The sequence below is a fragment of the Amblyomma maculatum genome, chromosome 5 (assembly GCF_055883805.1).
Source record: "Amblyomma maculatum isolate TAMU_Amacu chromosome 5, ASM5588380v1, whole genome shotgun sequence".
In the NCBI taxonomy this organism is placed as follows: Eukaryota; Metazoa; Arthropoda; class Arachnida; order Ixodida; family Ixodidae; genus Amblyomma; species Amblyomma maculatum.
The window spans coordinates 86,340,423-86,363,465 of NC_139348.1; the positions used below are offsets into that span (position 1 = coordinate 86,340,423).

At 48.4% G+C, this 23,043-nt stretch overlaps 1 protein-coding gene and 1 pseudogene across 4 annotated transcripts in view; both read left to right on the forward strand.

Annotated features, from left to right (window-relative positions):
- Positions 1–23,043, forward strand: part of LOC146188633 (uncharacterized) — a 200,176-nt gene that overhangs the window by 64,548 nt on the left and 112,585 nt on the right. The window lies entirely within an intron of this gene.
- LOC146188635 (uncharacterized) lies at positions 2,154–7,150 on the forward strand (annotated as a pseudogene).

The window sequence follows — 23,043 nt, forward strand, 5'->3', positions numbered from 1 at the left end:
CACAAGAGATGCCTCTCACCGACCATAATGAAAGCGCTCCTGGCTAAACACAACGACGACATTTTTGCACGCAGGCAACTCGCACGCTCGATCGTCTGCCAGCATTTATGCAGAGTCAATGCTGTCGCGTCAACTCCGTGAGGGTTTATGGGCCGTCGTTGGTCAAACCGCAGAACACGGTACCAAAGCTATTGACACCTGAGACTGACCCCAGCAGCGTGAGAGAAGAAAGTGGTCGTGTTGAAAGCATTTATTGTCATTGATTCTTGATTAATGCTCACCTGCATTCTACCATCCAGGCGCGAGACTTCTGATGGTGGCCCAACAACGGGGGCGCTCTTGGAGTGCCTCAGAGCCTCGACGCTCAGGATGGCAGTTGCGAGGATTAGACGGGCCGCAGTATCTCACCACGCTCTCTATCCAGGCCTCGTGTCTTGACACAAGGGCACTTATTATTGAAATATAGGTGCTGCACTCAGTAACGTAAGCTTCCATTTGTAAATGCTGTCAAGTGTTTACATATTCTGCTTGTAGTGTGACATGCTTTTTAGTAACGGCAGCATTTTCATCCCACATGCACTGCAATAACTGCAATTGACATGCCATAGAGCGCATGGCGCAAAAGCAGAGCCACAGCGCCAAGTGGGAGCCTGTCACTTGCTTTTCTTTAGTGCATTTGGTCATTGTTCCCACCAGTATTTCATCTCATTGCTCGAAAAACTATTGAAGAAGAGTCAAGGCGGAACTCCAGGAAGGACATCTTGGCAGTATGCGGTGCTAGCGGCTATGAAACAAATGCGGCTTGCACACACACGCGGCAACGGTAGTATGAATAGCCGCAAAATGGTTTTAGGATATTAACAAAGGCACTTACCTACTCCTGCATCAGACGGAGAGCTTCTCTTTTGTGGCCAGCGGCCCTACACACTTAGCAGTTTCATTAATCGAGCACCCAAGCTTCAATACTCTGTTGAACAATTGCGAACTGATGCCCTCGCTGCTCTCCCGCCAAGTGGTGAGCACAGTTTTGTTTTTGTGTTGGGTGCGTCAAATTGCATACCTGCGGCAAGATGCGCTTGCACGTTTTTCTAAAGTGAAGAGGTGTTGAAGGTGCCAGCGGCGGCAGAATTCTCTCACCTTTTAATCATTCTTTTTTCCTTCCTTCATTGGAGAGCCCTCACGACGCAGCAAGTACAGGGCTGCGACGAATTTAATGGACTACAGCGGCAACGCTGTAGTTTTTACAATATCTGTTACAGTGCACTTACAGGGAGGTAGGCCTCACCTACAGTTATAATACATCGCAGTAAGGCTTCCTAAACAGGCTATGATATCTCAAGATTCCAATCCTCTACCAAGAATAAGCTTAGTGCTTGGCGCATAGCTCGAGTCGCTTATCTGCCATAAAACACAGCACAACACTCAACATATATTGCACTGTTTTTGCAGGCACATAATGTTGCGATTCAAGCTTTAGGAGGAAGAGTGCAAAGTTATCAGTGAAAAGTTTTGTGGCTGCTGGTGCTTGGTTTTGGTTCTTGACCTGATGTATTGTTTGCAAGGATCTTAATTACTGTCTTGAGCTACCTCTGGCGCAGGCTCTGCTTCAAAATCAATATCTACGCTTACTACACCAATGTGTTGCATATGCATCTTCGCATGATTTGGCACACTGAATCTTGGACAGATGGGCCACCAACTCTGGAGCAATGGGCTATCTAGAAATAAAGACATCCATAGTGGTTAGCATTCACAAAATTTCATGTGTGTGTTCTTGCAAACAAACAATTAACTTACGAGGTCTGTCCTGTTTTAGGGGTCATGAAGCTGCCTCTCTAGGTTAACAGAGGAAGTAGCTCGATGGTGCACTGTTGACAGGTTCTGCACCTGGTTGCTTATTCTGTGTGATGGCTTGCCCCACCCTTTGCACTGGTTTTTTGGGACCATCTATCTGAGCTCTTATTCCCTTCATCTCCTTGAGCAACTTTCCCAGCATGGCTGAAACAAATAGAAAAGTAACTTCACCAAGCTAAAACATGTCACTGTAGGGGTGTCTTCTCTAATTAGTGTTTTCATTCTTTCTGCAGGCAAAGCAATATGCTTAAGGAATAGTTCATAAAGTTAATAAAACATTCTCACCTTTTCTTTGCAAAGGGCCTAACCTAACTTTGAAAGTGCATGACTAACACTGAATATCCAAGAAAACCATTCAGAAACATCACAGATATCTTTAATGGACAAAATCTTGTGACCACTTGCAATTCGTGTCACAAGCATAATAAATTATTCCAAAGGCTCATGGCAGCACCTACAGTTCTGATCAAGCTGCCTTTGCCAAACTAACTGTCATTATCTAATGCCACTTCCCATCTAGTTGAGGCTGCTTGCATCTGGCGATCCTGTGAAAATGCAAAGAAATTCCGAAAGAAAAATCAAATGAAAATCATGGCAAATTGCATCTAGTCGTTATTGTCTGACTGAAGCAGTATCACTTCGTGCTAAGCACCACAGATGGAACACTCACGCATTCCCCTTTTTGACCCAGTATTATCCTAAATGCTTCGATAATCTGTCTTTTCAAAGTGTATTGCCCGAGCCAGCACCTTGGTTTTCGTGAACCTTGCTACACAATGTTTACCCCTCGAGTCCTGTTGAATGTCTTCCGTTCGATGAGAGTAATGATTCGCCAGGTTTCCTGGAGCCGACAATGCTGCACACGCATTCCTGTGTTTTCTTAACCTCTCATTGAGCTATTGGCCTGTCTGCCCCACATATGTCAAGGGAATCTGTACACAACGCCTTCGCAGCAGTTGACAAAGTACTCCCTATGCAGCACACTGCATCCTTCCTTGGGCTCACTCATTCCGTTCACCTTCCTGCACACTCTAACTTGTTCGGTGCAGATAGCACGACCCTAATTTCAAATTGGCTCGCAATCTTGCGACGATGTGAGGTGCCATGTACGTAGGGCAAGAGAATTTGTCTCCTCTTTTTACTCTCTTTATGCTCTCTCTTGCTTGATATCTGCAGCTTTCAGCCTGCAGATATCAAAATGATCTTCGGATATCCACTTTTATTTAACCTCTCAATCTGTAGGTTGACACTCGCCCATCAAGTGCAGACAGGATTTTGATCAATGCCTGCCGTAAGCGAGACAGTTATTCCTCTTTGATCAACTTTGTATGACCGGAGTTGTAAGAAAGAAGGGGTTTTGCCCCTCATGTCCTATAAAACCAACACCTATGATGTTCGTGAAGCACAAGTCTTTTATCCAAGTACTGGATCTGTGCATTCTCTTGTAGCATCTTCCCCGGATGTGCATTAGGGAATAGTGCTACAATGCTCTCAACTTTGCTCTCTGTCTATTTTCTATATGGCAGGCAAACCAAACAATCATCGACATATTGAATGCCTTGGCAACTTCAGCTTCTTTCATGATTAAAAAGTGTCCTATCACCCTTGGCAAGGAATAAGTCCCTCAATATAGGAGCAATTGAAGATCCTATGCAAATTCCATCTTTTTGCTTCAGAACCATTCCTTCAAATTAAACATACAAGGATCAGAGGTATAGCTTCAACAAACTTAAAGAAACGGTCAGTGCTAATTCCACTTTCATTTTGAAACTTTACTGCACCGTAGGCATCAATTGCTTCTTCTCGCCAGCGAGGATGACCATACACTGTGGAATGTTGTAAAACAACTGTCTTCATGATACACCGAATCTAGCACTTTACCAAACTGTCACGAAGGGCATGGATAACACATGCACTACTTGCTTTGTGCCAGCCAACACCTGTTACAGCGCAAGAATGCAAGTCATAAATCACTCACCGCTGATGTCATCCACTGGGCAGGTCTGCGCCATTGCAGCTAAAATTCCTGTGAAGCCACAATACAACATCGCAGCACGAGCACGGTGACTGCAAGAGAACTATACTAGAAGGCAAAACTCCATCGAGAATGGACCGTTTTCTAGTTGATGTTCTGCGCATGCGTCAAGCCTTGCTCCCAGAGGTCTGCTTCTCCAGCGCATCTGGTGCCATTTTTGCCGGGATAGGACTCATAGTGCCCGCAGCGTCTGTAGGATGCTCGCATGCATGTCTACAGGCAGTTCGTGTACTGTGCATTTTGATCTGAGGATAAAGCGTGGGTGCGTGCTCTCTGGGAGCTGCTCGAGTGAGTGCCGTTTGTGAGAGTACAGCATGCCCGAAACATGTAGTGCCGTCGGTTGCTTAAGTCTACACCAAAGTGGTAACGGTGTCAGGTTTTTCCGCTTCCCATCACAAAACTGTCACGTGCGTCGCAGAAAAAATGGATCGCTACTGTTCATTGCAAAAGTAATGATGGGACGCCGTGGCAGCCAGCGAAGCACTTTCGGATCTGCAGCAAGCATTTCTACACAGGTATTTAACATTTGACACTACTTTTCTCGGGAACGTGAAGCCCCTAACCTCAGCACCCAGCGCTCGTGCTTTGCCACACTATTATTCTATTTAAATTTCCTAATAAGGTGCAGTCTGTTTAGATGCTTCACTCTTCGGGTTAGTGCCTCTGGCACGACTGCCCTCTCATAGAAATAGAGCAACCCTGGGAGCATCACTTCCTCCCGAAACTGCTCATTATATGAAATTCTTTTGATAGAAAGATCAAACCCTTGCACAATGCTCTCTATAGAAACAACAAAGTGGCACCACTTCAGCCCAGTGATGGCGAGGGGGCCTTGCGCTTGTTAATAGTAGGCATGTGACCTCTTTAACCGGACTACGCAAGGTGTCTACCGACCGGGAAAACCGGGAATTGTCAGGGAATTTTAAGATGCGGGGAAAAGTCAGGGAATTGTCAGGGATATTTCTAAAAAGATTGCAGAGTCAGGGAAATTTCCCAATGCCCGCTCGCCCGCACGTACCAGTAACCGCAGGTGCGGCCAGGCGTAGCCATGAGACACTACGAGCGCAATGAAGTTAACGCTTTAAAAGTGAAGTGCGGCTGTGACGGCGTGGTGGCATTTTCGCACTGTGCTTCGAGATTCCCGTCGCGTCGGTGCGTGACACTATACTAGATGGCACGCGCCACCACTCAAAGTATCATCATCACCTAATCCTTGTTTTTCATCTCTCCTCTCAGAGGCGCTTGCATAGCACTCCATTCGTTCGTAGTAGTTGCCGCTCTTGCGTTTCCCGACCAAGCACATTTGGTTCCGCGTGCACGCTACGATCTTTCCTACCACGTGCGTTTCGACCTTCAGTTTGAAAGTTCGTGTTGTGCTCCTGAAGTGAACATATCTGTGGAAGTGACGATGTCCTTGTCAAAGAAATGCTGCTTCAATCCCGACTGGACAAACCCGAAAATCTCCGCATATGCAAATTGGATTAGGCCTGTGCCAAATGACCCAAATAGTGCTCGCTGCACAATGTGTTGCAAGAAGTTCTCCTTGAGCAACATGGGGAAAACGGCAATTACTAGCCATGCTGAGAGTAAGAAACATCAAGCTGCTATGAAATATCAGCAAAGCGCTTCCCAGACACGGGTCTTCTCATTTTTCGAGACTGTGACAAATAGCGGCTCGCCTTCCGCAGCGCCAACGAGTGCTTCGTTCGGAGGTAGCGCTAGTGCTTGTAGCGCTCTGGAGCTGCGTCCAGCCACCACCACGGAAGCACTTAGCCCCTCTGTGAAGACATCAGTGAGTAGCTTTCTACTGAAGAATGGAGTTACTAGGGCCGAGATCATGTGGTGCTTGGACACTGTAATGACCCATGGATCTTTTCAATCAGCGGCAGCCTCTGCCTCGCTGTTTTCATTTATGCTCCCTACATGTGAGGTCGCCACTAAAATGCAGCTTGGAAAGGACAAAGTCGGATACACAATTTGTCATGGTATTGGTCCATACTTTCAAGAGAAGTTGCTGACAAACCTTTCTAGCCTTCCTTATTTAGTGGTTGCATTTGATGAGTCGCTCAACAAAGTCACTCAGAAAGAACAGATGGACGTACTGATTAGGTACTGGGACCAAACTGATGCCACTATGAAAACACACTACCTAACTTCGTGTTTCTTGGGGCACACCACCGCAGAAGATTTGGCTGTTGCTTTTAGGAAAGCCACAGAAGGTATTAATCAAACGAAGATACTACAAGTGTCAATGGACAGGCCAAATGTGAACTTGAAGTTTCTGAGGTCCCTCAAACAAGAACTTAGACAATCCGACTCAACCCACCAACTTCTTGACATTGGAAGCTGTGGACTCCATGTTGTCAATGGTGCATTTAAAACAGGCCACTCTGCGACGCACTGGGATCTGGTAGCGTTTCTTTGTAGGAGCTATAATCTATTCAAGTATGTGCCAGCACGTCGTGTAGACTATATCCACTTTACAGGAAGTGCCGTGTTTCCATTGAAGTTCTGCTGGGTAAGATGGCTTGAGAATGGCAAGGTGATTTCAAGAGCGCTTGCTATTATTCCGAACTTGGTGAAATTCGTGGAATGCTCTAAGCAAGCGAAAAAGGCGCCAGCGTGTGCTAACTACATCATTGTTAAAAATGCAGTAGGGGGCAAGATGCTGAATGTTAAATTGGCATTTGTGCTATCAATTGCTGAAGACCTGGAACCATTTTTTGCTGAATTTTGCCCTTTCTAGCCCCTACACTGGATCGCCTGTTGCGGTCATTGCTTGCTAGAATTGTCCAGAAGGAAGTCCTGCAAGCTGCCAACACGTCCATCAAGCTACTTAGGATTGACTTGGAGAAACCTGATAACATGATTGCTTCTACTACATTCAACATTGGGTTTGCTGCAAAAAATGAGCTTCGCAAGATCCCCACACCATCGCAGCTGGCTGTGCTCAGCTTCAAAAAAGACTGTATTGTATTCGTAATGAAGTGTTCACAACAAGTGATGGAAAGGTCACCTTTACAGTACAAGTTGACCAGAGGAGCGAGCTGCTTGGATCCAGCTATTTCATTGTCTCCAGAGGTTGGTGCAAAGCAACTGTGCATTGCCCTGGAGGTGCTAACCAGTGGCTGACTGGTTTGGAAGCTGAGCGTACCCACCATTCCTATGTTGAGGTATACTCATTGAGCTCTGCACAGGTGGCATTGACCAACTTTGACAGAAACGAGCAGGGGCTAGACACGTTCTGGTTTGAATTGTGTTCACGCAACCATAAGGAGCTATTTTCCTTCATCAAGATCATTCTTAGCTTGTCCCATGGAAATGCAGCTGTGGAACGAGGGTTCTCAATCAACAGAGTGCCTTTTTGAAAACCTGAAAAAACCTGAAAACCTGAATTGCACCCGCCACCGTTTCGGTGGCGGGTGCAATGACGGCCTACAACAGAAAAATTCTGCGGCAGGCTAGCCCCCACCACAAGCCACGGTGATGGGGCTGGGACGCACCTGTCTCAGCCCCATCAGGGGAGGAGGAGGATAAACATTTATTTGACAAGGAAGAAGTCAGGCAGCAGGGGCTACCACTCTAGGTGGCCTGAAGTCCTTGGGCTCTGGCGACCTGGGTTGCACGCTCGATGGGCCGGAGTTGGATTTGCGGGTCAGAGCTGAGCATAGCGGCCTCCCACTGCGCATGTGGAGAGCTGCAGATCCCGCGGAGGGCTATCTCGTGGATAGGCCCACAGTATGTGGTCTAGGTTGGCCCTCTGTTGGCATAATTTACAATATTGGGTGTATAATGCAGGATATGCGTGGGCGTAGGTGACAGGATTTGGGAAGGAATGTGTCTGTAATTTTCGCGAAGTGACCTCCTGCGCCTTCGAGAGCGATCTGTGTCCCGGAGGGTATAAGCTACGTGTTTGTCGAAAGTATTCGGTAATTTCTTGATATGAAGCCATACGGTCTCTCGCCAACCTCATGAGGGGTTCTCCCACTGCCCGGCTGACGAGTCCTCGGACGAAATTGTGGGCAGCCTAATTTCCCGGAAGGCAGGAATGTGCTGGTGTCCAGATCAGCTGAATGGGACGGTTTGTCGTCTGCGAGGCAAGCAGCAATTTTAGTGATAGAGGGGATATTCTGCCTTTGCTGTAGTTCGTTATTGCGGTTTTCGAGTCGCTAATAATATGTAGGGCTGAGGTCGAGCTTACTGCAAGGGCGATTGCCGCTTCTTCCGGGTCATTTGTAACGACCGAGCCGGCCGTGAGCAGTTGACCTTGGAAATTTACAGCCAAAATCGTGAAGGCACTGCGGTCCGCATGTTCGGCTGCATCGACATAGACAGTGTCTTGTTTGAAGTGGTATTGCTTGTGTAGGTTTTTGGCTCTCTGTACTCGCCTGTCTGAATGAAATTCGGGGTGCATATTCTTCGGGAGAGGTGGAATCTTCAATTGAGCTCGCAGGTTCTTGGGCAGGGATATTTTGTCCTGCCTTGCTGCGGGGTAACCAATTGAGAGGGTGTTAAGAATAAAGCGTCCTGATGGTGTGTGGGTTAGCCATTCGTACTGAGAAGTGAGGTGGGCCTCTACTAGCTCACTGAGAGTGTTGTGTACTCCCAGCGCATTGAAGCGCTCCGTTGGGGTATTTATGGGGAGGCCAAGTGCGGACTTGTACGCCTGTCTGATTAGGGAATCGAACGTAACAATTATTCAATCGACCAACTTCAAAAGAAAAAAATGAAAAGAAAATTCCTAATCGCTATCAGAATTCCAGCATTTCTTCGCTGTTTCTTTCTGCTGCTTCCACTCCCGCAAAGAAACATATATAAGTAAATAAAACCAGTGATTGGGCCGTTAACAACAATAAATTTACTCGCTTTGGGTCCGCGCAACTCCAGGCCCCAGCAAACACTGCGGGTTCACGCTGTGGCTCTTATCCAGCAGCTCACTGAGCTCCCTGGGCATAAAATGACATCTACGTTAGCAGGCGCGTCAGTCTGAAAGGAGTGTTTCGAATTAATGCTTAAATACGTGTCAACCCAGGCGAAAATCAGATAGTGGACTCACTCTTCAAACTCGCACGACCGACGGTCCTTACCAGAACAAGCGTTGTGCTCCTGCACTCTCTTGTAGCCCCTCTCAAGCGTTCTCCACTTATTTTCGATCTGGCTTGGTGTCAGGCTGCCTCCGAAAACCCCGTTAATATTCGTCCCCAGCATTTCCCACATTTGTTTCCTAGTTTTTAGTCGCCTCCCGGGGCTCTCTTTGAACTTTCTGTAGAGTTGGATTAGGAGCAAAGTTTTCTGCTTCGGCCAAAGCTCATCTGTCTGAGAACTGTCTGAGTCGACAGCTGCTGCTACTTGCTCGCGAGATTCTGTGCTGTCTGAGCCAACTGCAGCTTCCTGTTCGTGGATGGCAAGCTGCAGTCGAACGCCACCTGCAAGTGAAGTGCGATGCTTAGCTCATAAGTGCAACAGGAATTACGATAGTTCAAGCAGGAGGCAGTACATCAGTGACATACACCGGCAATCCTTCTTCTAACACGGGTATGCCGTCTGGGCCAAACTCAGGGCATGCGAGCGCCTCGACTCCGTCCAGCACAACGCTTACAGCTGCCATGTCGCGCAACTATCCGTGTGAAAACAAAGGAGAAATATGAGCGAAAGCGCGGGTAAATGGGCGCAGAGGCGCGAAATGCGAAGGCGCATGTGTCTGCTAGCGTCTCTGGCAGCGTCGTCTGCTACCTGCCGGCTCGTGCCGGTGCCAGCAGCGTCGGTAGTCCGCAGTGAGCCGAACAGAGAAAATCGAGCGCGCTTCTGGCAGGCTGCGGACTGGTGGGCGGAGCTTCGCGCCCTGTCGGAGAAAATCGAGCGTCCGGCTGGCGTCATGGTGAGTCCGCGGTGAGTCTGGGACTGCTAATCGAAGAAGCTGAGTGTTCAAACTTCTCATTTCACTAAGCAACAGGCATTCCGTGCCTTTTGGCATTTTGAAAGTATGTGGTGGATGTATGACGGCTGAGGAGCGAGAAAGGCATAGGAGATAAATAAACAAGACAAAAGACTGCCGGAGAGATACCTTTATAACAAATAAATGATCTGTTTGCATGGAAATGAGTGCACTTATCCTTGAACTGGGAGACCAGATGACCATGAATGCTCATTAGCAAGCCGACATGCATTTTTCATTTTAATGAAGGTCAAACCAATACTATTTTAGAATAATCACTCTTCCTATGTAACCAATATTATGTCCACTTAGCTTTAACCATTACAACTGACCTGGAAGAGTAGAGGAAGGAATGTCATTTGGATGTGCCGGATAAAACTACAGGTCCTTTCTTTGCCTTTTTTGCTGACCATCATCAGCAGAGTCTGAATCAGACATGTAACGATAGAGCCAATCTCGCTGCCTTGACCTCTCATCCTTAGTTGAAGACAGATCCAATGTGAACTGGCTCCTTTCCAGCTTCAACCTGGCCATCTCATATGAGGCTGGATAAAAAAATGCAATATTTCAGCCATATCGAAGCAGCGCTGTCCCTTTATAAACACTCTCCTCAAATACAAAAAAGGGGTTTTTGCCATGGCAGCTGAGGCAGAAATAGTGGCAAACCTGAATGCCTTGCACTTGACGCTCATAAATCTTGGCAAATACATACTTATTCTGCATGCTCATAAATATATATACGCACCTTAATACACTTCATTGCACTGCCCCACATACGTGTAAAACTTAAATGTAATACATTAAGGTTCCATAAGCAGTAAGGACAATACATAGTCAATACAATATCTTTCTTTTTTTGCGACAAAGGACAGCGCACAGTCAATATAAGGTTTTTTTCTTTTGCAGAAATAGTGAAATGCAATAAGTACTAAAAAGACAACCTGAAAAAAAGAAACAATAAAGGAAAACTTCAATTCACAAAATATCCCTTTCATGATGACTGGATGCTAATGCCAGTCATGGCTCTGGTGTGACATGACATGGCTTTGACATGGCATGTGACATGGCTCTGCTTGATCCTTGATTAACTTCAGCCTTTCCGACTTTGCCTTGGACCAATAGCATGTCTTCCGTGACCCATGACACAGGGACAACTATTTCTTGTTGAAGTGAGAACTCCACAATAGCAAAAGACATCTAAAACAAATATACCACTAGCATTAAAGTTCAATAAATGTAGGCTTTCAAGCAGCTGCTAAACAGTGGATGATTGGAAATGTCACATATTTTCCATGGTACAGGAGCCCTGTAGCTTTTCTTGCATACTTCAGAGGCCAAGCTTGTATCGGCGCTTCATCAGTGCCAGAAGTTCGATGACCAATTGATGTATCCTTTGCTGCGATTGGGTAACCATTTGAAGCCAAGAGGTGGGGTACACAAAGAACTAAAATCATATGTACCAAACTTATGTCGCTGTTTCAAGTGTCAGAGGTATGGGCATGGCTCGCAGACCTGCCGAGGCCAACTCACCTGTGCAAAGTGTGCTTCACACAAGCATCCCGCAGAAAACTCAAGTTGAAAGACCTCGTTGCATAAACTGTGAGGGCAGCCTGCTGCTTACTCACACACATGCCCAACCTGAAAACAAAAAAAGGATATTCTCACCTTGAAGTCCAAGGAAACTTAACTTACAGGGAAGTGCAAAAGAAACTTACCTCTTTTAAAAATCCTTCATACTTTGCTGTGACGCAACAGGGGGCAGCATCACAGCAGTCTTTGACACCTGCCCAGACCACGCATGGTGAGCCTCAGACGGCCCTCCATCCCCAAGGTGGATTGAGCTAGTGGCTACTCCACCACCTTCAAAGCAGGCTGCGCGGACCGACAGGCCAGCCATCCTCAAGGCCTCCCCTGCCATGGTGGGGCCTAACCGAAATGTTTCTGTGCATTTTGCACAATTGTCCGAAACGTCCGAGGACACAATGGACACGACAAATGGTGATTATCCTGGGCCGTCTACATCAGGGAGACGGCTGAGCTCTTTGGGGCGCTCTTCGGCGAACATACCATAAAGATGGGGGCAGAAACTTTGTTGTCGTTGCAGGCAGCGTTTCATGTTACAGCAAGAGACCTCTCCGCCAACGTTCCAAGCTTTGCCTATCTTCTTTATTAGTGCCACGCCTTGGGTGGTGTTGTCTTGAGCGATTCTTGGGTTTCAGCATCATGTGATGAACCTCAAGATCCACCTGGTGCAACGTGGACGTTAAGTAGAGTGGAGCCGAGGGGGTCGCGACGGGAAGCGATGAAGCTCTGACTGTATGCCATGCGAACTTGCAATGGTGATGACATTTTTCTCTGTTGATGAAGAAGTTCCAGCATAGTACAGGTAGTGTCCAAACACAGAGAATTGTGAATGGTGCTGATATATTAAATGATGAATGATCAATAATTTTTCTTTGTGCCCCGCCATAGTGGCTCAGTGGTTAGGTCGCTCAACTGCTGAACCCAAGGACGTGGTGCCAAATTCCTGCCGCAGCTGCCATTTATCAATGGAGGTTCAAAGCAAGGCGCCCATGTACTGTATGATGTCTGTCAGTGCACGTTAAAGAAACCCATGTGGTTGAAATTTCTGTAGCGCCTTTCCTTGTGGCTAACTGGAAGACTTTGCAGCAGTGTGCTTGAGGTTGTCATTCATGAACTTGTTGACGTCAATGGTAGTGCAGGCAGCAAGAGTGGAGGTGGTGGTGGTTTTGAAAACCTTGAATGCCTGGCAGTGATGAGGTCCTGCTTTTCAGGCCTGTTGTAGTGGCTTGTCATGAGATGCAGAGTTGGCGGCTTATTCTTTAGAAAGCTTTCCTTGTAGGAAGAGCCTGTGAATGATAGACTAGTAAGACTTTTAGTAATATTGAGTCTGGTGACCATGTGACAAGGCTGTAATTAAAAAAAATGCTTCCTTATACAAGTTTTTGTTAGGTGTACATTGTTGCTTACTGTAGGCTCCTGTTTAATCGGACAGGCAGTGAAGTGTACCTTCCTCGCTTTGGACGTTCTGATCCTCCATCGTTGCTCTCCGTCTGCTGTCTCCGCTTGCGTTCGCAGGGCATTTTCATTGAAATGCATCACAGCCAGTCTTGTCCTATGTCAAGAGAAATTATGTTGATTTGCTTGCTTGCCTTATGTGAAAACATACATACCTTGCTTGCATCCTTTCCACTGAGAAAGCATTTATTTGCCTTGGGAGCTAATTTGTGGAAGGACTGCAATGAAGAGGTCTGCACGTCGGGAGATAGTTGACGGATGTCACGCGAGAACAAGCAATTGTCAGCAATTTTCTTCAGATGCTGGAAGGTTTTGGAATCTGAAAGAAATTGCATTTGATGAAATCCTGTTTTGATTCTATTACTGCGGACTAAAATTCAACTTGGAGTAAATAAGGTACTAACAGCATTCTACAACAGCACTTTGTTTCAACCACTGGCATTTTCCAAGAAGGGCATGCACACATTTTTCATAGGGTCCCTTCCCCTATGGCCATCGTGCTTGTCGCAAACATGGTTCAGCAAGCTGTTCCACATGCTGACCATGAGGTCTCCATTCCCTCAGCCCATAGTGGCCACCCAGTAAAGGTAATCGACTATACTTTCGATCTATTCCTCTATTATAGAGTGCTTGCGACTACACACCTTTAGTTTTTAGGTTGAGTTGGGTTGGGTTGGGTTAGGCCTAGGACAAAACAAGAAAATGTTATTCTTTCAAAGCATAACCTTGAGTCTCTTGTAGTAACAACACAGTGTCATATTTACTTACCTTTGGCAACGTGCGATGCATCAAACCAGTGTTTGATACCTGGCTTTTCGACTCAGCAGAAACGCCTGACACCAGGATGCCTGTCTGAAAATAGACAGCGAGGACTAGCAAGACACTGTAATTACTGAGAAAAAATATTCGTTTACAGAAGCAGTGGAACGTCATCACTTATACCTCATTGCACTGGCATTCTAAAAGCTCTTGGACAAATAGCCCATCAACTCAAAGGTCAAATGAGTGCTACTATGGGCACCATGCAGGGGTAACACGCTCCGTGAAGTTAGCGCTCCTCACAGCTGGAAAGAGATTTTTGTAGTGGCTGGTGTGCACGGCTGCTCCGTAGAAACGCAGCAGATCTGCTGTGCGTGGGTCACACTCGCCGTTCTTTCTATTCGCAGCATTCTATGGTCACAAATGAATTGGTAAGTTGCAGTCACTGGGTTGTACATATTCACTGGCCATTTTTCACTTCCCCAAATAAGCTTTACGAAGCGAAACGGCGCTAAGCTTGGCTCGCTGCTGTCCAATGAACAATCATGCCCAGATTTGATGCGTCCACATTTTCCGTGAGGCGTGTTTCCCAAAAGAAGAAACACTACCTCCACCTGTGTTAGCAGTCTTTCTTAAAGGGACAGAACACTGGCCAAAATATGTCATGAGATTATGGTGGAGATGAAAAGATTTGCCTCATATAGTACAGATCGAGCACTACAATATCAAAGAAAAGAGGCTTTACAATTTTAATTTGCCATTAAAAATCACACAAAAACAACTGACGCGCTATCTAGCGGAGCAACCCTACTACTTCTAGGAGTGCTTGCCATAATTTATTATATTTTGTGCTCTCTCCAGTGCGTCCTTAATAAAAACCACCCCTGCTTCACACCGCGAGACGCATGCTTTCAGGTCTTGCCACTATATGGTGCCACAGTGTTTGCAATTTCGTGAATGAAGCAATGACAGTGCCCACTAAACTTTAGTTGACGAGGGCGTGCGTTATTGTGCCATAACAGCATTGAGTGTAAAACTGAAAAGGACGTTACTCTACGCAAAAAGTCTGATTACTGTCCTGCGAGTGAACGTTACATATGTGTTCAATACGTCGTTTTTGCTGACCACCAGTCACTGCGGTCACTGCTTATGGTTTCCAGCATAGGAGTACATAAAAACGGGCGCGCGCATTGATCAAAAAATTCGCACTAAAAATTGTCTACAGCGTTTCTAACAAAATCTGGAATCGAACATTTTAGACATCAATCTTTCCACTGCGGCGAAAAAAAATCGAGACCTAAATGCCAGTGTTCTGTCCCTTTAACTCATCAAAAAAAAAAAAGAAAAATTGGGGAACTCATAGGCATCTGCACTATCTGCATAGTGCCAATCGGCATGCCCGACAAATCGACTGCACGTCTAGTGGAACCGCCGTGCGCGCCCAGTTGGCCGCGCTCATGGGTGCAGTTGATCATTGCTTAATTTTTATTTAAGCTGTCCTGGTGGTCTATATTTCTCCTACTGCGATAGCTTGCATGAGCTCCAATCTTATACGGGGTCCTTCGTCAGGTGTCGATACATCTTCTGCCTGCTCTCCCCCAGCTTTCATTGATTTTGTAATGCAAACTAAACCAAAATATGTGAAAAAAACCTTCCCTATCTGACGTCAAAGTACCAGCTGTCCACTTGATGTAATTCATAAAGCCCCTGTCTACCATTCCATACACTTTATTCATTTAGTTGTGTGAGTGACATTTTATTGTCTACTGAGCTGTTGAACCTTGAATGGTAAACTGTTTCTCATGCCATACTGCTCAGTTGAGACTATCGTATTTTCCGGTCTATAAGTCGCACCTTTGTATAAGTCGCACCCCCCTCCAAATGGCATTTAAAAAAAAAGCATATATGTCACACCTGTGTATAAGATGCCCCCCCCCCCCTCCTTTAGCAAGCGATATAAACACTTGTTGCAGATCAGGTAGTGAGAATGTGCGACTAAAGAACATGATTGCTGCGGCCGCGCCTCTGTATGCATCCCGAGTTAGGCAGTGCTCACTTGTGCCTTCCGAATTCAAGACAGTGCTTTTCAAAAAATTTTATTTCGACAGCATGAGCAATGCGCAAAACAGCAGCTTACATGACGGCGTTTAAGCAAAGCCATTGAACTCATCCTCCGAGTCATTTGCAAATAATGCAGCTACTTCAGGCGGGAGCTCCACAGGCATGTCACTGTCATCATCTTCGGACTCGCTGCTATCCACTTCGCTAACTTCATCGCTCATGAACGCAACCAACCCAGCCTTGCTAAACTCTGCTACAATAGTTTTTGCACAAGTCGAGTTCTATGCCTTGCTCACCCATTCTGCTACTTTACCAAAAGTTGCGCGTCTCATAGGTCCAGGTTTTGTGAAGCTGTGCTCACCCTCAGACATCCAGGACTTCCACAAGCGTCGCAGAACTGCTTTAAAACTTCGATTGACAGAAATGTCAAGCAACTGAAGCATCTTCGTCATGCCGCCGGGTATGATGACTGGAATGCAATTTTTTGTTTTTATCTTTTTCTTTATAAAATCGATGATGTGTGCCCGCATACTGTCCATCACCAGCATTCCTTGCTTAGCGTGAAAAAATCCATCGGGGCGACATGAAAAACTGGTCGAGCCAAGTACTTATCATTTCCTCGTCCATCCATTCCTTTGCGTTTGCCTAGGTCACCACACTGGGAGGAAAGAGGTACTTGGGCAGAGTCTTGCGCCGAAAAATAAGCATGGGTGGCAGCTTCGTTCCATCCGCGCAACAGGCGAGAACAACGGTGAAATGAAACTTTTCATGCCCTGTTGTTCCCACTGTAACAGCTTTCTCGCCTTTCTCAGCGACGCTTCTCCTAAGCGGAATGTCAAAAGTCAGCGGGACTTCATCCATGTTGATAATGTGGCTCGCGCCAATATCCTTGGATTCAATTTCCTTTTTCATAAAAGCACTGAAGTTGTCCAGTTGCTCCTGAAAATCATAAAGCAGCGTCTGGCCATTGTAGTGCGCACTCTCATCACAAGCTTATCCCGCCACATAAAGCGGAAACATCACGACGGACCGCCCTTGAAGCCAGCAGCATTTGTCTCGGCTGCCAAGGTCTTCGCCTTTAGCCGGAGCTGCACAGTTGACAGGCCCCTGCCTTCGGCTCATTGTTCTAAGACCCATGTGCGCAGGCGATTCTCCAGCTCCCGCCAGCGAGCTTTTTTGCCACGGTTCGTCTTTTTTGTTCCCTTATCTAGCACACTGGTGGGTTTGAGCCAGTCCCGAACCAATTGTTCACTGACTTCGAAATGCCTCCCGCAGCCCGGTTTCCGTGATTGCGTGCAAATTCAACAACACGCAGCTTGAACTTCGCGTCGTAACTTCGACAACTTCACTTCGCAGGAGGCGTCACGGTTAGGAAGATTCAACACAGCTGTACACATGGGCTAAATAACTGGTTGTGTTACTGCGTTCTGTTACTGTTCACGACATCAAAATGCATGTCGTGAAATTGGAAAAAAATGTATTCTGATACATATTGGCTTAGCCTGCCACAGCAAGTTAGACACTTGGCAATTAGTTGTTACTGCTGCCTCATGTCTATTCACGACACTTGATTGGCACACATTTAGAGGACACACAGCCACAAGCAAATACGTGATTATTACCAAATGCCTTGGAGTGCATGGCAATTCTTTCCACTCAGTTCCTGGTGTTGCACCTGCTTTCAGCAGGCCTTCAATGTGCCTCATTTCTGGAGGCAAGAAGCACAAATCATCCAAAAGCCAGCTTTTTGTGCCCAATAGCCAGAGTCGTCATCATTTAATTTGACTACAATGTGTTGACCACTTTGTTCAAGAGAAAAACAAATTTATGCTCAAGCAAAGGTAAATTAATGCATTTTATGCCACCCATGAAAAACAATTATATAAAAATAGCTAACAAAACTATCACTGAACTTTACAGAGCAAGTCTGCAGGCACAAATAAAAGCACAGGCTACATTTATGTGGGCATATATGCACAATCGGCTTAAAAGGTTAGTAAGTGAAGGACTAAATGCATGAAAAGAATTGCAGTTGCGTATCTGGAGGGAGAGCAGGCTTTAAAATTTTTCAGGAATGGCAGCTAAACTGCCTCAGTGGCAGGTAGAAGAGGAAGGATTATCGGGCCATGATTGAATAAAAATTTTAGACATTTCTGAGAAATATCCTGAAGCCAGGGTCCGGGAGAGCTCCTCCAACCTCCCATTCAATGTGGCCGGGGACAGCGGACCGGCCGGAGTCCCATTCGCCGATGTTGAGGGGGAGGCCAGTCCGCCGTCCTCAGTCACCTGGGGCCGGGGGAGGTGTCTGGAGGACCCTGGAATATGTGGGGGCGCCCGGGTTCTCCCGCAGGCTGGCCCTCACCTCCCTTCGTGAGAGAGGCTGGAGGGAAGCTGCCATTGCAGCGGCCACCTGATGTTCCTCCTGCCAACGGGGGCAGGAGGGGGTGTCCGCCGAGTGCAGTCCTCCGCAGTTGGTGCAGCGGGGAGCCGCAGCATTGCAGGTGTTAGTTTGATGGTGGCAGCCACACCGCCTGCAACGGATGGCTTCCTGGCAGGAAGCCGTGACGTGGTCCAAGCGGCCGCAGCGACCGCACTGGATTGGACGTGGGAGAGCTGGTCGGACTGGGAGGCGCAGTCGGAACATAGTCACCCAGGCAGGAGGAACCGGGACTCCAAATCGCACCCGGAGTGCACTACCCCGAGCCCGGTGGACTCCTAGCACAGGGACAGGTGCCTCAATGGCAGCCCGGAGGTCCTCCCCGATGTCCATCGGCACCCCATGGATATACCCCATGGAGGTGCCCCTCTCAGAGGCTGGACGGCCCCGGACTGCAACCCCTGCCAGGGTCTGGATGTCCAGAAGCTCGGTGAGGGCTGCCTCGGTGGCAGCATCAACCACCACAATGTTCCGTGAGGGGTTGACCCTCACCGCCAGGACCCCTGGTGTAGCAGCCAGGTCTGCCCTCGATGGTCACCTTGGAGCGGCTTAAGAAGGAGATCCCTCTCTGGGTTGGCTGGAAAAGGGCAGTGCCCACTCGACCCGGTGGCAGTTCTGATGGAAGGTGCTGGCGAGGTCCACGGCGGCGCCTCCTTGGGCCCTGTGTCTGCCACTCGACCTCCCCTGGCACCTGATACGAGACCTCGTCCTCCTGGCTCTGTAGGAGGGACTCCCGGGTAGGTCGAGCTGGTGGTGGGGGGCTCTCCGAATCCTCCGGGTCATCATCAGGGGGAATCGAGGCCATCGGATGGTCCAGTGGGGCTCCCTGGACGGAAGCCTCTCCGGGTGCGGGCGAGCCACAGGCCGAGGGGTCCTCTACTGCCACCCGTGGAACTGGGTGGCCCTGCAAGGCCAGCGCCAGCCGGACAAGAGGGCTCAAGCCCTGTGAGGCCAGGGCCCCCGACGCCGGATCATCCCGGTCAGCAGGCACATCCTTGTTACTGTCGACAGGTGGCGTCGATTTCTTCTTCTTGGAAGGGGGCGGCGGAGGCTCCCTCGGCCTTCGTAAGAAATCCGCCTCTGTTGCCTTGGCCTTGGCCATACGGCGCGTTTGGACCGGGGAGTCCCGAGCGAGGGCACGGGGCGGGCGGCTGCGTCGGCACGGAAGCGCCAGGGACGCGGCACCATCGAGGATGTGGCGGGTTTGGTGGTGTCTTTCGAAGAGTTGGCAAGCGCTCCTCTTGAGGCAGAACGCAATATCGGAGGGGTCACCACCCGCGCTAGCACTTCGGACGCGTTGCTGCTGGGCAGCGGAGGCCATGGTGAAGCATCGAAGACGCATGGGTAACAGCCACCGAGGCGGCGGGAGCGCACGAGTACGGGGTCCAGTCCGCTCGGCGGTCGCAAGGAGAGTGACGCGCTCGCCGGCGGAAAATTTTCCCCGGGAGGTGGGGCCTACGCGACGGGGCAGCGCGGGCCACTAGGGAGAGAGTGGGCGGGAAGAGCGATCTCGTCGCGCCCCTAGCGGAGCAGCGCGGAACGACTGAGACGCGAAGTGGCAATCGCGGGGAGCGGCCGCGCCGAAGCGGGCTCGCGGTGAAACGAAGTCTGCTCACCCAGTCTGCGGCATGCGGCGCGGTGTGTCGGCGCTTGCTCACTCGGCAGCAGAAGGGTGGGCCGCAATAGTCCCCGGTCAGCCGGAGGTACCGTCAGTCAGGATGGAGTCAGAAGCGAAACACCAACACAGCACACACACATGGGGCAGGAAGGAGAGTCACGGCGAAGGAAAGTCGCAGTGGTAGGACATCCAGGCTGATGCAGGGGGCCACAAGGCTGTCGTCCACCGATGCGGAACCCAGGCAGCCGAAGATGATTGGGACCGAGCGCACAGTCACAGCCGCTGGGCACCCGGGCTGCCGCAGGGGGCCGCAAGACTGTCGTCCACGGGTGCGGCACACGGGCAGCCGACGATGATCAGGACCGGGCGCCATGCTCCAAGGTCGGCGGCGGCACGAGTAGCCGCACGTTCACTCGTTTAGGCGAGCACGCGACAAGAAGTCGCGGTCAGCGCCGATGGTGATGCGCACGTACTCGTCCAGGCGAGCGTGCGACGGGAGAGAACGCGCCCGTACTCCTTAGAGCGGACGCGCCATGCGACCGGTCGCGCCGGTGGTTGGGAGCGGAGTGCCGCTGGGAAAAGGGGGCGGAGCTTTGCGGGAGCGCAGCGATGCACGTCTGTTCTCGTCAAAGGTCTCCAAGGAACTCGCCGCATTCACAAAAGCAGTAACTTGCGCATTACACCTAGGCAAACCAGGTGCATGTAATCCAGATGTACATCCTTTACAAGGTCTAGTGGAAGCCAAAAAAACACTAACAAATGTGCTGCATCCTTGATGCGGCCAAGAATAGTCCAAAACTGTCCTTTTGCGCTTTTTGATAACAGCAGGCTACCAATATTAAAACTGAGACTTACCCTCGAATGTAGACTTGACTCGGACTTGATTTCCGGCAATTCCAAGTCAGCTGCAATGCATGCCATAAATCGTGCTTGACTTGAAAAGCGACTTGCGCTCGACTTGACTCGATCGAAGTTGGGTCAAATTTCAAGTTAGTTCGGGGGCTGTCTTGAAGCTGACTTCGTTCATTTTTTCAACATGGCTACTACCAGAAGGGGCGTCGCTCACCGGATAGCTTCTTTCGAATTCGCATGCCATGCTATGGATGTCGCATTTTCGGAGGTGCACCGAATGAGCATACAAAGGGTGGAATATGTGCTGCAGTCATTGTAATGCTACGAGTCGAATCAACGAAGAGGCAGATAAAGTGTGTGGAGGAAGGAGGAGGAAACAACTTTATTAAACGCATTGCATTAAGCGTTAAGAATGTCCTGGGCCAGGGTCACCAAGGCCAACTGATCTTGCAGCTGGTCAGAGGCTAACCATGCCCGCCACGTTGGGGGAGGAGGGTGTGGAAAGTGAGGAGATTGGAGGGCGACACGGCATGAAAAGATGCAATGCTCCAAGTTTGCATAGTGTTCTGGGCAATTTGGGCATGCAGGGGAATGTATGATTCTGTATAGAAAAGATCGGGCAGGAGTAAGCAGTGTATTTAGTTGTATGCGTCTAAGAACACATCTTTGACGTGCTTGGGGCCCATGCATGAAAACTGATGCACATGGTGCAGGTTTAACAGCTGTAGTGTCCCACAGGGCAGCTGCATGGCTTGTTCATTGTTCAACTGGACAAGCATTTGTGTTACTGCATATACTGTGTGATAGAATGCAGGATCCTTTAAGGGGTTTATAGACAGACCCATGTTTTCTCGCAGTCTTACCAGGCCTCACATGGATATCCACGTATGTTCATCTGTCATTAAGAGAAAGCCTTTGTAGAGTAAAGGAATTCTCTTCACATTTGTTGACTAGAGTTCATATGTCAAATTGTGTATACTGTGACAATTTCATATATAAACATGATCTTCACATCAGATTATCTTTACCAGCCATGTTGGCAGAAAAGGAGTGTTGCATGACCTTCCTACCACTTATTTTATTGTGGTAGCTTGTCAAGCATGCAAGCAGGTGAACAACAAAGTTGTGTTTGTGCACGTGAAAAGTGCTTAATGTAACCATTCTGTACACTAGTTTCCAGTTTCATTGAAGTTAAGCAACTCTATTTTGTTGCTTCTCACAGCCTCTTTAGTTGCTCAAGCCTAATATTTTGTTCTATTTCACGAATTTCAACCTCAAGTTCGCTTTTTTTCTTCAGTTTCCATCTCCAGCTTGTGTTTCTGCTGGAGGTTATCCATTTCCATCTTTTTTTGCTGGAGCTCGAGTTGGCGAATGTTGTCTTCGAACGCCTTTTTCCTTTCGCGTTCCTCCAGGACACTGATGGTCCTTCACCAGCAGTTTTATTCACACATCATGCTCCTCACGGAAGAGGGAAGCTCTCATGCAGTTCTCTTTCCCCAGGGATTTATTGAGCAGAGCCATGCGCCCTCTCGGTACCCTGCTATTGTCAGCAGCAGCCACAGCATCAGCAGCGGTGAACCTATTAGCAGGCCCAAAAGCAGCATTGCAGCAGCTTTCTGCAACGGTGTTTTGCATAGTGCTGGGGCTTCTGGAGCTGCTGTACCTGCCCCACTTTCAATAGTACCAGCTGGTGATGGTTGATCATTGACGATTTCTTCCCAATTGTCATCATCTATATTAAAGAAACAGACGATATATGTGGGTCAAAATAAACACAAGCTCCTAAAACACTCCCTGCCTAGCTTATTCGCTACACATATGTGATCTACGGTGGAGAACACAAAAGAGTGAAATTAAAGTATAGGTGGGTTGCAGAAACCTAGAAGTCAGCTTCTCTGCAGAGCAAAAAGCCCTTCACCATGGTGGCCAAACCTGTTTTGGGGGCAGAAATTAGGTGCAGTGCAGGAGACGTCTATTGTGGCAATAATGGCCACGTCCATTTCCTGCAGCCCTCTTCTTAATTGTTGTCGCAATTATGGGATTAAGAACCCCTCCGTTTGTGAGTGCCATTCATAACGCCTCCCCCGCCCCTGCCTCCTCCAGGCTCTCACCGCCGTATTCACAAACACGCCTTCACTCGAACTTCTACTCCAAGCGGCCCTCGAGGCCTGTTTTTCGTTTCAGAAAGCAAACTCCACTCGAATCGCTCCTCCAGCGGCGGAGAAAACTCAAGTTTTCTCGAGAATCTCGAGTCGGCGACGACGCTACCTTGGCCGCTCCTCGACCGCCACTTCACTTGTAAACATGGCGGGCATCGCATCGTTTGCGCGCTTCGTAGACTTTATTTTCCGAGTTGATGAAACCTTTCACGGCAACATCCAAGTTCATCGTGGGCCAAAACGTCGCCTGCGGGACCGACTTAATCCTTTGGAACATTTTAGTGACCGTGAATT